Source organism: Chamaea fasciata, unplaced genomic scaffold (assembly GCF_029207755.1).
Source record: "Chamaea fasciata isolate MVZ Bird 193981 ecotype frontalis unplaced genomic scaffold, bChaFas1.0.hap1 SCAF_2, whole genome shotgun sequence".
NCBI lineage: Eukaryota > Metazoa > Chordata > Aves > Passeriformes > Sylviidae > Chamaea > Chamaea fasciata.
Genome location: NW_027094087.1, coordinates 105,055,798 through 105,073,409, shown reverse-complemented (window position 1 = coordinate 105,073,409; position 17,612 = coordinate 105,055,798). Strand labels below are relative to the sequence as shown.

The 17,612-nt window shown below is 38.0% G+C and overlaps 1 protein-coding gene across 2 annotated transcripts in view; it reads right to left on the bottom strand.

Moving 5' to 3' along the window:
- IL1RAPL1 (interleukin 1 receptor accessory protein like 1) overlaps nucleotides 1-17,612 on the bottom strand; it is a 678,979-nt gene that overhangs the window by 262,352 nt on the left and 399,015 nt on the right. The gene's annotated exons all lie outside the window — the stretch shown is intronic.

Genomic DNA, 17,612 nt, shown 5'->3' with positions numbered 1-17,612 from the left:
CACACTGTGATGGTGTTAAGATTTCTCTCCTACTGTTCTGTAAATGCATTTTACCCCTGGCCTGCTGGCAGAGATCCTGCAGAGAGCACTGAGGAAACATTCACTTCCTTATCACCATTTTCATCCTCTACAAGCTGATTGCTTATTTATAATGGACTAGTGTGTATCAGATATGGCAGAATCTCAAAGATCAGTTTCCTAATATCTGTTTCCTTTTTCTGTTCAGTAAGAGGGGGTAGAAATACTTAATGATAAAGAATAAGAAAAATTAATTCAAAGAATGGATTACTCTTGCTGCATTTAAGCTGGTAAAGAGATAATTTCCATTCTTACCTGTACAAGCAATTTAAAATCACTCACTTTTTAATGAATACTTTTTCATTAGTGGAAATTATGTTATTTCTCTATTAAGATGTTTCTTGGGATATTTTGTTTGTTTGTTTATTGTGTGTCTTGAAAATATCATTAAAAGTCACTTAATTCTGTTTTTTCCAATTTGGTAAAATGCTTTTTCTTTTTTCTTGGAAGACTCATCCCCCAGAAACAGGTTCTGAACAATTCATCAAACTCTGAGGTTTAAGAGTAAACTAACTAGATGAGAGTGTCCTATTATTGGATGACAGGGAGCAGTATGTAGGGAGTTGTTTGGCTATACAATTTTCACATTTAAATATTCTCTTTAAATCCTTCCAGTTCATGTTACTGAATCTCATTATTTAAGTATTTCTGGAAGGACGTGGCAGGGGAAAAAAATTTACTGACTTCCCAGTCTCTGAAGAAGAAACATTAGTAAAATTTTTGCATAGGCATCCTTCAGTATTTGGAGTGAATTTTGCAAAAATTATGATTAAATGTTTTGATGTACTAAAAAACTCTGTTCTGCAACAGTGACAATGTCAGTTGCCAGAGACAGAATTTCATCTGAGGCACATCCAAGTTTCCATCGCAACAGCAGATCCTTCAGCAGATGCAACTAAGGCTTCCTGCTCCCTAAGAGAAGCATTTTGGAAATATTTCAGAATGTTTAAGTTCATTGTTTGAAGTGGATCTTTCTAAACTTTCAGATACATGGTACTGAAAAATTTTGGGTGGATTTTTGTCAGCTGAGTTCCCTAACAGAATTTTCTTTCAAAAGCTGAAGGTATTATCAAAAAACTGTACAGTTCCGGATGCCCACTGATGACACAGACTTCCTTATTTCAATTCTAAATACAAACTGCACTGTCAATCTGACTCATCTCATGCTCTGTGTCAAAAACCAAGGCTGTTGGGATGAAACAAAACTCAAAGAGGTGGGTACAGGAGGCAGAGAAACACAAACAGTGTGAGGTAAGAAAACCAAGATAATAGGCTCACAGTACAGAAAGAGAGAAAGAAAATTAAATAGTCCCCAGGTAGGAAGGAAGAAGGAAAAGAAGGAGAAGAGGGAGAAGAAGGAGAAGAAGGAGAAGGAGAAGGAGAAGAAGAAGAAGAAGAAGAGGAGGAGGAGGAGGAGGAGGAGGAGGAGGGGGAAGAAGAAGAAGAAGAAGAAGAGGAGGAGGAGGAGGAGGAGGAGGAGGAGGAGGAGGAGGAGGAGGAGGAGGAAGAAGAAGAAGAAGAAGAAGAAGAAGAAGAAGAAGAAGAAGAAGAAGAAGAAGAAGAAGAAGAAGAAGAAGAAGAAGAAGAAGAAGAAGAAGAAGAAGAAGAAGAAGAAGAAGAAGAAGAAAGAGGGGGTGAGTTTGCTGATTACAACTAGAGCATGAAGGATACACTAGATGTAAATCCTCTGAGGCAACAGGAAAAGTACAGGCAGCAGAGCCCTCTGGAGCCTGCACATACTGCAGAGGGTAAAAAAATGCTCATGTGTTAGAAGTAAGAAAGTCTTCCATATGTCTCTTACTAGAAGGACCAGATAAGAAACAAGTAAAACAAGCAAAAAACCTATGGCATGAGTTTAAGGGATTTTAAAACCTGGTGTTAGCTAAACTAACTGTGCTCTAACTTACTTATCACGATACCTTTAGGGTGTTTCTTTTATTTGTTTCCCTTTGTTTTTTTCCTCAACATGGCAATAAGAAGAAGTGAAAAATTAACTAATTATTTTTTTCCTTAATCTACCAGTCACAAATGGTCGCAAGTATAAAATTAGCTAGAATCTTTTTTTTTGCATATAAGTGAAGGTTTTCATTTTCATCTGTTATTCAATAGATTTTCAAGTGCTAAAATAAGGAGATCTAAAAGTACAAAATACAAAACAGGAAGAAAAAAGCTTTTTGGTCGTTTTTGTTTAAGACAACAAACCCATTTAAATCAAATATATCTTAAAACAAAATTAAATGAACTGATAACTTGCTAGAGAGAAATGCAGAAAAAGAGGAGACACGAGGGGGAAAACAGATGAGAATACACAGTGACCAAGAATAGCTTTTCTAAACCGTAGCTTTTGCAATATTCCCATCTACATTTAAAGGAGTTGCTTTGAGAATTAAGCACATGGTTTCTTTATAAATACATCTCTAAAATGTGCCAGATAGGTTTACAAAACTCCGCTCTTTTTCCCTCAGAAAAAGACCTGTGGGTAATTGTCAGTCTCCAGCCTCACCAGAGAGAGCTCAGTGATGGATTTATACATCTCAGTACCATCCAGGCAGCATCCCTCATCATCCCTACTCATGACAGAAGGGAAAGGGGGACTCTTCCTGCCACTTGTCCACTCTGGTGCCTTGACATTATACTATTTACCAGAGTAAACAAACTGGAGAGTAAACAGGAAGCCAGAAAATCACTCTTATGTTCTTCCTTATCGTACAAAGTTGGAAAGTAACTTTATTTCCAACTCCTTCAGAACTGGACATTTGAAAGAAAGTATGAGAAAACTGTTTTCTTTGCAGTTTTATTTTAAATTTAAATAAGCAAAATTAGCCACTGATGTCCATATCCACTTTCTATAAATGGTCCACCATATTTCTGGGGAAAACCTTTTCTGACTTCGTTAATTAGTTTTTTCATGATTTTGCAGACAAAATTATGTTTTTCAGTCCAAGTAACTTCTGTTACAGTTATTTGGATGCTTGAAAGCTGGAGAGAAAAGAATTCATTCAAGACGGCAACAAAAACACGTTATTGATAATCTACTCGTGCTCTTGGCCTGTGGCTCCAAAGGCTCTTTGTGAGCTTGTAAACTTTCACACAAAATTTTTTAAAGCCTCTACATAGCAGCAGGGTTTTTTGAGGACACGCCTGAGGGCTTGGGCACGTGGTGAGGGAGAAAGGCCAGGGTACCTTGGGGCAGCCAGGATTACAGCCAGGATTACTCTTGTGCACTGAGGTCCCCTTGGGGGCAGGATCTGATGGCCCCAGCAGGTCACTGCTCCCCCAGTGGCTTCTGGAGCGTTCATTCAGGACAGCAGTTCACAGACTTTATATGCAGGATTCCCTTTTATTAGGTTTGGGTTTTGTTTGGTATTTGGGTTTGTTGTTTAGTTGTTTGGTTTTTTTCCCCCCAAGCTCTGGAATGGGTGACTCCCACACTCACTGGCTCTGATATCTGAAACCACAGATTGCCTTTTCCACAAAGCTGCAAGAGCCAACAGAGCTGCAAATGCTGGGGCAGTGCTTCAGGCATGGTGAAAAGGGAAGAAAAGTGGAGGGAGATGGACAGAAGCCTGCTGGAATTTTCCTCTTTGCCTTAGAAATTATCTCCTGCTTCCATACCCTGGGGGGCCAACCCAGTTTTAAAACTGTTTTTGACCTCAATTGAATTACATAAGCACTGATTTCTTCCCTCAAGGGTCACCTAATTATTTGCATGATACTATGAAATAACCCAGTGCACAGGAGCCTCCAGGTCTATTTGAATATCAATACTCTGCAAGATACTTGATTCAATAGGTTTGAATTAGACACACCAGAAAATATTGTTTAGTTTTAACGCCAGCTTCCATCCTTGGAAGCCAAACCTTCACATTTTATCTTTTTTCTGACACAAAGATGTTTCTGGTGCACACTGCCATCCTGAGTTTCCCCTTCACTCCAAAGCTGTCAAAAGAGAATTTCAAAATGCAAAGTCTAACTGCATTAGAATAATGCTTTCCTTGTGTAAGAGGGAGCTAGTGGCTGATGTGAAAGGCCTTTTATTGATGTTCTGAACAATAAAAATTAAATAAAATTTAGCCTTTACAAAGGGAATTTAATTTTCTCATCCTTACAATACCCTAAAGCTTATTTTTGGGTAAGCTAGAAAAAGTGTAAATTTTTATGTTACTGGTTTTTCTGTATGACCTCTGTCTTTTTAAAAGTCAAAGTGAAACTTATTTCTTTATGAGAACTGGAATCAATCTGATATTGATTTCCCCATTTTAATAAAATTTCAGTTTCTTAGTAGAGAATTCTCAAACAAAATTATGACAATAAACTTAATTATGAACTTGTACTGGCAATTACATGGAAGGCAAAATTACATAAAATTAACTAATTTCTCTAATTTCTTCATAAAACATTTTATTTCAGATTAAAGCTTCCTTTCAGATACATGAAAAGAAAAAAAAAATCATAATCTTACTGTACAGGTATACAAAAATATTCCTATAATGTAACTCTGTCTGCACTCCTACAGTATATGTATATAAATCTAAATAAATTTTATTTGAAAGCAAAGATTTCTTACAGAGGAAAATGTGTCTATATGTTTATATATATGTGTCTATAAACCAGTCATACGTGTATGCTGGGGATTCCAGCAATTGTAAAACTAATACTAGAGGTATGTGATTCAAGAAAGTTACTATATAAAAGTTTTAAAAGCATATTAATAGTATACCTATATGTTATTTAATATAAGAAAATTTTCAATTTTAAAAATAACTTTCTATTAAAATATTTGGCATGAGAAATGTAGAGAATAGCACTTATGGATTGCAGGTAAAAATATTAGAGGTAATTAAAAAGGATAGTAATAAATCAAAAAAGGATTTTACCGCATAGGACATATAGGGTGAGTAAAATATGTATTGCCACTAGTCTGAATTTAATTGCACATTTGATACTTTAGTGCTAGTTACAAATTTAGTGCTAAATTAGCTACCCATTTCAGTAAGGCTTACCAGGATCATTAGTGAAAAATTTTTGGCCAGTGAGTCATAAAGTGCCAGAATGGAGATGTGTCAGAATGATGGTTAACGTTTTCACTGCAGCAGATCAATGTACATTCCCAGAGGAGACAGAAGTGTTAAGAGCTGTGCAAAAGTGTACCCTCATGGAGGAAAACCCTTTTAGCTTGCAACAAACTGCAGCAGGGAGATATTACCATAGCATGAAATGCCTCTAGGTACACTATGTCCTCATAACACAGGACATGATGGCACTTGCTTTTTTTTGGGAACCAATGATCCTGAAGAAGAGTGATTTTTATACCCATATTTAGCACCATATGGCAGAATAGCAGAAATGCTTCCTTCAAAAATTACAAGCTAATAGAGTTACATTACTCTTCCCATTTCTTTCATTTATAGAATGACAGAAACCCAAAATGTTTGAGATCAGAAGGGAACTCAGGATGTCATCTTGTCCAATCCCCCCTGATCAAGGACAGCCACTCAGATTTGCCTGCCCAGGAGCTTTTGAATATCATCAAGGATGAAGACTCCACAAGCTTCCTGGCCAACCTGTGCCAGGGTTCAGTCGCCCTCATGGTGAAAAGTGTTTCCTGATGTTCAAATGGAATATTCTGTGTTCCAGTTTGTGCCCATTGCCTCTGGTCCTGTCACCAGGCAACACTGGGAAGAGCTTGGCTCCATCCTGCTGGCAACCCTCCCTTCAGAAATGTATATTTGTCAATAAGATTCTCCTGTGCCTCCTCCCGGGTAAAGAGTCCCAGCTCTCTCAGCCTGTGCTGAGATTCCTCAGTTCCTTTATCATCTTCATGCCTCTTCATTGGACTCTCTCCATGTTTCTCTTGCACCACCAAGTCCAGAACTGGACACTGTACTCCAGTGGTCTCACCACTGCTGAGTAAAGAGGAAGGGCTACCTCCCTTGATGTGCTGGCAATACTTTGTGTAATGGAGCACGGCTCATCATTCACCTTCTTTTGTTGCAGGGGGACACTGTTGGTTCAACTTGGTTTTCACCAGAACCTCCAAGGCCTTTTCTTCAAAATTGCATATATTTTTGTTCATGGAACATGTGTTTACTCAGGTGGGTTTTCACTCACAGAGGATGGAGGGGAACCATTAAACAAAAAAAATACTCCAAGTATTATATAAAAAGGACAGAAAAAATAATAGGCTTGGTATGAGAATGACTAGAAAAAATGCAGACTTTTTAAAGGTAGAGGTCCTTAAAATTATGTCTACTCTGTGGTGCACCAGAACCTGCTCCAGCAGCTGTGCTTCTGTGTTCAGGAACAATTGAGTGTTACTACATCCTGATGACTCACAAGGTCAACAAATACTGTAGTGTCTTTATCACCAAAACATCCCTTCTGCAAATGTAACTGGCCTTCTTTTATAATACTAAAACTGAAAACATTGAAAATGCAGTGCTGCTAAATGGCTTCTCTCTTGTTCCCTCTCTTTGCCTGATGAACTCACACAGTTCCCAGACAAAGACAGATCCTGTCATTCAGACTCAAGTGCTAAGTTAGTTTTCTGTTAAGCCTGTCCAGCAGATGCCTAAAGGATATCCCATGAAGGTGTTTGTCTTTCTGACTGATTAGACATTTATCTGTTGCTAACTCTGCATAAGTGTTATTTTCTGACTAGAAAAGTTACTCATTAATGGTAGATATGGACAATGATATCCAACAATTGCAACATTTATTATAGATATTAGAAGAATGACATTTGCACATGAATAAGATTCCCTTGAAAATCTCTCCATAACTCTTTCCCATATCTACTCAGGAAAAATGGGAATACATTAAAAATCATCACATTTATTACATTCAAGGCTGTGTCCTAGCATACTGATGACACTTTTCCATGCTCCTGAAAATTCTCTAATGGGATTTAATTGCAATTCTGAATTTTAAAAAACCCTAAATAATTCCTAGAATTATGACTCCTCCATTTGTTAAAAAAAAAAAAAAGACCAAACCCCTCGCCCACAAAAAACCTGAACAATCCCCTCCCCAAAAAAATCCCAACCCCTACAGTTTTAGTTATATTTGTTTTACACCTACTTATCAATAAATAATGGGATATAACACAATTTGGATTTGTCCTTCATTTGAGGACCGTATGGATACAGGAAACTTAGCTATTAACCATTTTTGACTGTGTTCATATGAACAGCTTTACCTCTAAAGAGTTTCCAAAATTGCCTTAGTGTGATCTGTAACAATGTAATAAATGTTTTTATTTCACTCTAATTTTAAGCCCTAAAATGTGATCCTGATACCCTTCAGGCTGTAGCTGAAGATCAGAGTTATAGAAGCTCAGGCAATCTAAACCAATATTTGCAATATGTTCACATCAACAGCATCCCTGAAGACAAACATGTGTAAGCAAGAACTTCCACCCACCCGAGCTACCAGTTCTGCCCAGCATTGAAAGTATTCTCAGTTCAGCCTCCAGAGCTTCTATCCAGTTTGCATTTCTGCCCTTAAATGTACTAAACACCATCTTTATGTCCATACAGTCAAGGGAAATTGTAGAAAAATAATCATCTTTACAGAGAAGAAAAAATAACTCAGTGAGACATTTTTGGTAAACATGATTTGAGGATCTTTCCTCAAAGAAATATTTTATTGAAGAGGTCGGGACAGCCAGAGGGACACACTCTTTGTTGCAAGGCTTTCAAAGCATGAGTTGTGACTTCATGCTAAAGAATTATTAATTCTTTCTTCTACAGAATCCCCAAATACATTACTTCTTGTTTTTTTCAGCATAAAACCAATATGGACCTTCACTCCTAATGTCACATTTCCATCTCCAGTGAATGAGCCTAAGTACAACGCAACACATTTGAGAATTCAGCAGAGACTCGAGTTTCAAGTATATAAAATTATACTATTATTTGTCCCATATTATTACCTACCACCAAGGTAAACAACTCTGATGTGATAAATGAAAATGTTTCAGAGGCATTGGATGCCCAAGCAAACAGTGAGAGGATAAGGCACAGGCAGGTGCCAGACACTATAGCTATATATTTTCATTTCTAGACATGGCTTTCAAGCTTGCTGTCATCCTCAGAAGCATGAATCACCCAGAACATCCAGACATGAAAATCCAGTCATATGAACAGCAGCAATATGAATGTACGAGAGCATTTCTACACAGAAGCTTTGAATAATTTCACTTAAATCAAGCGTGCTTGTGTAAGCTATTTTAATTTCACTAAGATGAGGCCTGCTTTACACATTTTAATTCATACCTCAAACATAAAAGGTAAACTGAACAAGTTTAAATACGTTTCAGATAATTGAAAATCACTTCTTTTTCAGCTGGACTATGATGCAACACTTCTGTGCCAGAGTCTTTATACAACACCTTTCAGCACAGATGCAGGAGGGACAGTAGCAGACACCTCTCTCTCAGACACATTTTTTCTTGGTGGGAGACTCACAGAAAAGTCCACTTCATTTGTCAGAAATGCAGAATCTCCACTTTGGCTTGTCTGGCTGCTTCCTCCTATAGCAGGACACAGCTTCCAGCTGGGCTGGTGCTGCCAGCTTAATCATCTGCTGTTCTTTGTCACCTAGGTTCACCCACTAATTCCCCACCACCTAAATATAGGAATAGCTGTATAAAAAAGCTCAATTCCATTTATAAATACACTTGGGCTCAAAATCCTGCCACCAGTTTCTACAATAGGTAGAGAATGAATGAATATATAAACCATTTATGAGTAGAAAACTTAACCTATATCGTCATTTATGGACCACATTTTCTGGTTTCTATTTTTGTTTCTGCAATCTATTTCAGTCACATCTTTTTTCATCATATTGGGAAAGAACAAAGAGAACCTGTGAATTCCTGTATTGATTAAACACTATGTCACATTTTTCATGGATGAATTAATATCCATTTGCAAGTATTTTAATATTCAGAGTGATTTGAATTAAATCGCTATTTTCTTGACATTTGTTCAGAAACATGACTTCTGCTCATGCTCTTGATGTGTTTGCTAGAGTCAGGTGAATATTGTAACCAGAGGGATGAGGAGAGGTTGCAGCACATGCATCAGGTTCATCCAGCAGCCCGGCTAAGCACAGGTACCCCACAGGTGGACACACACACCCCCACAGAGGTCACAGGGCTCCTCATAGACACACACCCGCAGGTGCCTGTGCTTGCCGAAGTAATGAACTCCAGAGCTGACCCAGCCCAGTGCCTCCCCTCCAGCTAATCAAGTTGAAGTCGGCTAGTGGAATACACACATACACAAACACTCAATGTTGGTGCTTCCAGCAGCTGGCTTTAGCCTCTCATCTCAGGAGCTGGCCCAGGTCCACAGTTTGCCCCAGCTGCTGGCACTGGCACATGAGGTTTTCAGTCCCCACCAGCTGCTGGTCCTCAGACAACCCACCCTGCTCCCCAGCCAGGCCAGCTCAAGGCTCACTAGCATCCACCAACCAACACCTGCTTAGTGGAGACAATACACACATGGAGAACTGAAATGCCCTTTAATGAGAAGATGGCACAAATTATATAGCTCAGACTAGAGTACCTACCATCAGCATATTTACACTGAACAGCATTTTATCACCTTTTCCTACTATCCTCTTGCCTTTTATATCCTACTCCATTTCTTACATGACATTAGTCTCTCTGTATCTCTGGTCCTTCCCCTAAGTAAGATTTATGCACCCTCAAATCTTTTCAAAAGATTATTTAACAACATTTTTTACAAAAACAAAAAATTCTTTTCCTCCCTGCAGCCCACAAGAAGCCCCACACCCTCTTCAGTCCGAAGGCCTTTCCAGGAGGGAACATCTCCAAGTGATTGGGTGATTTTCTGCTTGCAGGTCCTGGGGATTTATAACCCATCTCTGCTCTCTAACCCCTCATTGAGCCTGTGTGTTTTCCACAATCATCTTTAAGCACTAGAGTGTGACTAACTTGGCACCACTTGTGTGACAGCAGACAAGGTATCAGTATACTCATTTCAAAACAAAGACCAGACAGGGTAACATTCTTGACAAGTTACTGATTTTTTTTCCCAGTATCCCTTGTTTTCCTGGCTGGGTCTTTCCTTGCTTCTCTTTCAAAATGCACTTTTCTGCTCACTTAGTCACTCTCCTGACAAAGATCCCATCAGGTTTCTCTCTAAGACTATTTTTTATAAAGCGTTCACTGTCCTTTCTTTGCTATTAAATCTAAAGACTTCGAAATCACAGCATGTTGTAGCAAAAGCAGTCAGTTTGTGAGTGTAATCATAACTACTTTTGAATGCTTCACATTCTGGTAATACTGTTTTCTAATTTTCTAAAATTTTCTATAATCCAAAGCAAATGCACACAAAATGTCTAACCAGTTTCTGCATCTTCCTAAAAATTTGAAATACAACTTCTATTTTGTTAAACTTCAGTTTTACAGTAGTATTTCTACTACCAGATTTATCTTGGAAGTTTTAATTTCCTTTTATCTACCATTTTTAGCCACATTCTAATATATTTCAACCATGATATTGTCTGCACTATGTAAGTAATATGTTTACATCAGTATATAAATAACTCTAAACATATACATAATATAGCAATATAACTTCCTTAAATCCTAAATATTCTCAAACCTTTTGTGTGTGTGTGTTGGAGAAAAAAAACCAGAAATATTTATCTCCTAAGCAAACCCCTTTTGGAGCTACTACAAGCAAAAAAAATATATAAAATACTATCAAAAATGCCAGATAAAATTTCAGGATAGAGTAATTATAACTGTCACCAAAAAAACTGTACTCTGAGGAGGGACTGAAAGCACATAAAAATCAGAAAAGTCTTTTTCTTTCTGATCCACTGAGGAGTTGTTTGTTTTTTAACAGAACCTGTTATGGGAAATCTTCCATTGTAATTATGCATCAGCAACTGCTACTCCATAATATTAATGCTTTCTGTATAATTCTTTTTCCCTTTCCTCTTTCCTTCTCCTAACATCAAAATATCTGAAACAAGGGATTTTTATGTAGAAGGCCAGAACTCAAAAATGTTTAAATATATTGCAGCATAAAGGTAAGCATCAATTTTGATGTATGATAGCTCTGATAAGCATTGGGGTTACTCCAGGTTCCCTTTAGCAGGAAAAAAAACCCAGTCTATTAGTTTGAAAATAAAATAATTATAAAAACAGTTTCTTTCACACAGTAAAAACACTCATAGGAAAACAGTATGGGAATAGCTCTCCTGGATTCATATGTGTGGTTTTTTTTAAGTTTTTCAGTTATTTCCCAATGCATGCTAATGACATTACTCATTCACAGTAAACACAGGAACTGCTAAAAAAACCCCATAACAAACCAAAACCAAACTTGCACCTATAAGTACTATTAGCACATGAATCTTATCTGTGATAGTATGATGAAGGTTCAGTAGAAATAAAATAAATGGTTGTTCCCTATTCCTGCTCAGACCATGGAGCTAAACAAAACTAGTACGATGGCTTAATCCCAGAAACTGTGGGGTTTGTGTCTATTCTTTCTTCAGAGCATCAGCATACACAATTATTCAAACAAGATGTGTACTTGAAGGAAAGGTCATATCCAGTGGTTATACTAGTTATATATATACTATACACTAGTATATACACATACTAGGTACACTTCTCTTAAATTTTGGGGGAATGTCCCTCCTTTTTAGATTTGTTATAACCTACCATTTCCAGAGAAGCAAGACTGGACACAGAAAAGCAACTCTGGGAAGATTTCACTTATTTGAGCAGATTTACTTAATTTTTCTGGAAGATAATACAGCTTCATATCAGGAGACATGAATCTTCCTGCGGAGAAAATAATTAATTATTTTTTTGTTTGTTTGTTTGTTTGTTTTGGGTTTTTTTTTGTGTTTTTTTTGTGGTTTTTTTTTTTTTTTTTTTTTTTTTTTTTTTTTTTTTTTTTTTTTTTTGTGGGGAAAAGCTGTGCAGTGGGCTCTGTTCCTGTATCAGCTCAGTGACAGCTCATCATCACTTTGTGACTGAAGGCTGTGCTGAACACTTGGCAGAACTGGGCTCATCCTGTTGACAAAGCAGAATTTTGCCACAATCTGCTGAACTGCCCAACCAGAGGAGGGATTGGCTGGCTGTTCCAGCACACAGATTCCTCCAAGACACTTCCCTGCTCTAGCTCCCTGCACAGCTAGACTTAAGTCTCAAGTAAAAATATCAGTAGTGGTTCCAGCCAGTGAAATGGTTTTTGATATTCAGAAGCAGAGGGAAGTTCCTACAGCAGCATGCAGCATATGCACATTTATGGATTGATATTTAATGTTTTAAAACTAGGAGAATTTTTATAAATTTCTTTATAAATGCATTGCCTTGATTATGTCATTAAAACAAAAGCAGCAAGTCCCTGACTTAAATGATTACTCTATACCCTTGTCTCTTTACTCTCAATGATTAAGTCTCATTCAATGGGTTGAAATTCAGAGATGTTGCTATGAGACATGCCATGGAGAGGCTCAGGAGCCCCTAGATGCAGCATGGTGTAATCTGACACAGGAAAGAAAAAGTAAAAAGGAAAAGCAAGGGGGAAAAGGAAGCCACTTCGCAGCAGATAAAAAGTCTTATTATTTTCCCCAATGTTCCCAGGGCTACTGAAGCCCTCAAGTTAAAATACAGGCCTGGAGAGATCCTACATATCAAGTGTAGCTCAGAAGAGAAAAGAGTTGTTATATAATCCGTATATCCTCTCTCCTCAACAAAAAAATCCCTGAATAAGATTGTTTTTGTGGGGAAAGTGTCAGATCTGACTGCAGCACCACTAAAATATCATTCTTTCATCAGTTGCCCTCATTTCAGTTTTAATAAGCTCTCTTGGCCCTCTTATCTTTTTATGTTCACTCTACAGCAATTAAACAGAAATGCAAATGTCATACCCATTTTTATAACAGTGTCTCTTATAAAACTGCAATGAAGACAGCAAATTATATATCTGTTAAATGATCTATCTTCTTTTTGTTAACAAAATCTAGCTAATATGAAGATAATGCTCCTATATGTGCCATATGTATGTTTGCATGTTTTATGAACATAGGAAGATTATTGGTTACAATTCTAGCACAACTTCTGAGGAAACATTAGATTTTGAAAGCTCAAATCATTTAAATCAGGCAGGGAGAGAGTCTATGAATATTCAGTTTGGATTTCAAAACAGCTGCTCTATTTGACCATTATAAAAATTGCCACCTTTTTTATTCACTAAATACAAACATCCAGTGAAGTGATATTGAGTTCACAGAAATATCTGATAACCACTTTAATCCAGATGTGTTTTCATAGAGCCATCTTCCCTCTTTAAAGGGAAACCTCACTAAAGGAAAAAAAAAAAAAAAAGGCAAGAAAATTCAGATTTATTTTTCTCTGTCTCTGAAATCAATCCAGCAATCAAACGGAGACACAGAGAGTATAGCACACTCTTAATTCAGTAACCAACCATCTTGAACAATGAACAACATGCCATCACAATGACATCTGATCACTACCACCAGTAGAAAAAATCTCGCCCAAACTAAGTGGGGTAACATTGCCACTAGAAGCTTTCTGATACAGAATGCCATCCATCTGCTCAGGTGTTTGCCTGTGACCTCAGCCAAAAGCAGCCAAGTTTTTCACACTCTGTAACATATTTACCTCATCAACTGTGAAGTGTAAAAGTGTTATTTTGTAGAGGAGGAACTGAAACAGAAAGACTACTTCCCCACTCCTCACAAATAGTAATATGACCAAATATCATAAAAATAATTTAAATCCAGGTCTAAACACCCTCCAAAATCACCCCTATTTCTAAATTAACACACTACAGGATGAAAAAGCCAGAAAGAATATATGAAAGAAAAAGTGACCTTACTACTCTATTTGCAGCATCCTTGTGACGGTACCATTTTATCCTCCACTTGTTCAATCTTTATACAAACTAATCATAGCCATGTGTCAAAACAGGGTGGTAACATCAAGAAAATAGCAGGAGTGAAATCAAGATGCAGATAGACTAAACAGCAGGGACTAAGACTGTGTCAAACAGCAGATATCTTAGGAGAAGGGCAGGTAGATTAGAAGAACCAGGCAAAATAAAAGGCTGTATTGGGATTTTATGGGAAGGTGTTAGCAGCAGAAGTGGCCTGTGTGAGAAGAGACCAGAGCAGAGCCAGATCAGACAGACCCTGCTCCAGCTGCCTCCAACAAATCTGCCTCAGGACACAGCTGAGCTCAGCAGCCAAGCAGGCCATAGCCCTGGGAAAGCTTATTTAAGGGTGCATTTCAGAAAAACCACAGTGCAACAGCTGTGGGAGATGACTTGGAGAAAACTGGAAGAACCAACCTTGCAGACTCTAAGCATGGTGAAAAAGGAAGGGGAAAACGTTCTCTAGGGGCTGGAGCAGAGAACCCCCAGCAGATGACCATGGTGACAAAAGGCTGTCTAGCTGCATCTCCTGGAGGATCATGTTGGATATATCCACCTGCAGCCTATGCAGGTCCCATGCTGAAGCAGGTGGGCAATCCATGAGGGAAGCTGCAGCCTGGGGAGATTCTGTGCAGAAGTTTACTGACAAGAGCTGCATTTCATGGGGGACTCATTTTATGGCAACCTGCTCCTGAAGGCCTGCACCCTGAGGAAAAGACCATGTGGAGTAAATCTTGAAGAACCACAGCCCACAGAAGAGCCCACACTTGGTATCCTCATGAAAGACTATCCCATGGAAGGGGCCCCCAAATGGAGCAGGGTAAAAGTGTGAGGAAGGAGTGGCAAAGATGAACTGCTGTGGACTGACAACATTCTCCATCCCCATCCCCCTGTGCCACACTGGGCTGGTGCAGATGAGACAGAGAATTTGAGAAAGAGGAATAAAGTTTAGTCTGGGGAGAAGGAGCAGACTGGAGGAAGCTGTTCTTAGTTTTGCCTTTTTTTCCTCACAATCCTACACTTAATTTTACCCCAGTCAAGTCTGTTTTTCCCAAGAAGGTAACTGGTAAATTATTTCCCTGGTTTTATCTTGACCCACAAGCTTTTTCATCTTGTTTTTTCCCCCCCTCATCCTGTTGAGAGGGGGGAGTGTGAGACCAGTTGGGGGGGCATATGGCAGCCGACAAAGTTTAACACACTACAAGGGCAAATCATTAACTTCCTAATGGCACTGAAAGTAATTTTGAATCCCAAAGCTGTGATAAAAAATTTGGGTTTAATTTTTACTGCCGTTTAATTCTTTCATGATATTTTATTAGTCATATTATCCTCCTCAGCAATACCCTCATATATTTAAAATGACTTTGTTTTATATAGGCTGTTATATATTGTAAGCTCGAAAAACTAGACACAAGTTGCATGATCTTTTGCAGAGTTAAAGAATGAACATAAAGATGACATGTTAGGCAGGAGCATTACTTTTTTAAGCATCACTTTTGGAGACTAGACAAGAACATCACTTTGATGTACAATACCAAGTTTTTCTGAATGATAAAAAGCTGAAAAAGACCATAAAATGTAGCATGACTGAAAAGCTGTCTTTAGAAAGACCAGAATAAAACTGCATTGCAAAATAAATGGTTTGAATGAAGACTGGGGGGTCATATAAGAAGGATTGTAGAAGGACTATATCTACAGCTGGGTGAAGCCAGAGGTCTTCTCTAAATTTGAAATAATTCTTCTATTAATTTTTAAAGATGTGTTTCCTGTTTTCTCTTTATCTAACTATTATTGACATATAAATTTTCTCTCCCTTTCTTTAAAATCTAGACTTCAGCAACAGCAAAAATACCTTGAATGTTATCTTAATCTGTCTTATACAGTGATGAACAGTCAAATAAATGCAGAATCACATAAGTTTTCAATAGTAACACTCAAATGCTTTCCAAAACACTGGTAGCACTGGTTCAAAGATGTATCTTGAATTAGAGGAGTAGCTGCAGGTACAGTACAGAGCCACCTTTCCAGTATGCAACAGTAGATAGTTGTAAAATGCATTTTTTTTATAGACTACTTGGTGCTTTTCAAAATTACTTTCAACCATCACTGGTGTTAGTACAGTATTAATAGTGATAACAACAAGAAAAACAAAAAACAACTAAAAGGCACAAAAATAATTTTAATTGATGGATCATTCCAAATAAATTGCTCCAAAAGACATGGAGCAATCCTCCTTAGCCATACTTTGATGTTGTTATTCAAACACGTTACATCTCTCTGTGAAACTTCGATTTCATTTAATCTTACATTCTAATTAGCACACAGGAGTAACTGAAAAGGAGGCCAAGCAGCATTAGTGCACAGCAGAACTAGCACAGTTACTGCTCGAGGTTCCAAGAGGTAGTGGTGTTACACTGCATGCAAACAATCTGGCCTGCTCCCCTGAATGGGACACTGCATTCTGTATCTCTAAAAGGTTGAATCGAGAGTTTGGATGTTTTTATTTCCAAGCCAACTAAGGCAACTTGGATGCAGCTGCTATTTACTAAGCAGGCTGGCCTCTGTGATCACTTTAATGGGTTACACATACCCAACAGTAGAGACATATAAATGTAATAGAGCACAGATTTTACAAAATCTGTCTCTCTCTGCACATCAGTTTTAAACCCGCTGCCATAAATTCTTTTATACTGAAAATTAAGAGAAATACTATACGTTTTCCCTGTAGTTCAATTCTTAGAATTGTAATGTATTATTTGTATTCTAGTAACGTCATATTCGCTGGTCAAAATGAATGCCTCCCTATTTTAGATGTTGTGTGTAAACACTCAAAAAACACGTGACTGAAGGTCTTACATAAAAGAAGAATAGACCTTTCGTGAAGAGAAGGAAAAGTGTTTGGGACAATAAGTTAGATGTCTTGTTTTACTTCTTGTTTCAGAAAATTTACCTTTTTTTTTCTAAAATTGAAAAAGATAAGTAAGATGAGTGTGCTTAAACTGTAACTGGTGACAGGTAAATTACTCATAAAATGAAAACCCTGGACTTTTAAGGAAGTTTATGAAAGCATTTGTATCTTAAGGAGAAGCAGAACATAGGCAGAGAGGGCAGAAAGCCTGACAGGAAGAGAGAGCTAGAGGAAGGCCAGCTCTGAGATGGGTGATCTCTGAACTGTCACAGAAAAGTTCCTGATCTAAAGACAGTTGCAGTGAACAGGAATGTTTACACTTAATGGCATAAGTTGGTAGCAGGGCTGGTTTTTTTTAAAATTTCTTTTCTGTCTGAGGAGGAAGAAAAGGTGCAGTAAATTCTTCAAGAAATCAATCAGCTTGGTACCATGTGCCTTCACAAGGACTTAATTAGACCTTAATTAATTCAGGTCTCCTCTGCTCACCCCACAAGTGCCAATATTGGAAACAGGAGCATTAATTCTCCTGTGTCATCTCTATGCAGCGCTGGGAAGGTCATAACTTTGGTGAATAGGAGCTGCTCCAGGAGCTCGGTTATCCTGCACACACTGCCCAGAGGGGCCAGCACTGCCCCACGGAAACAGCACCCAGCGCTGCTGCTCCAGGCCAATGC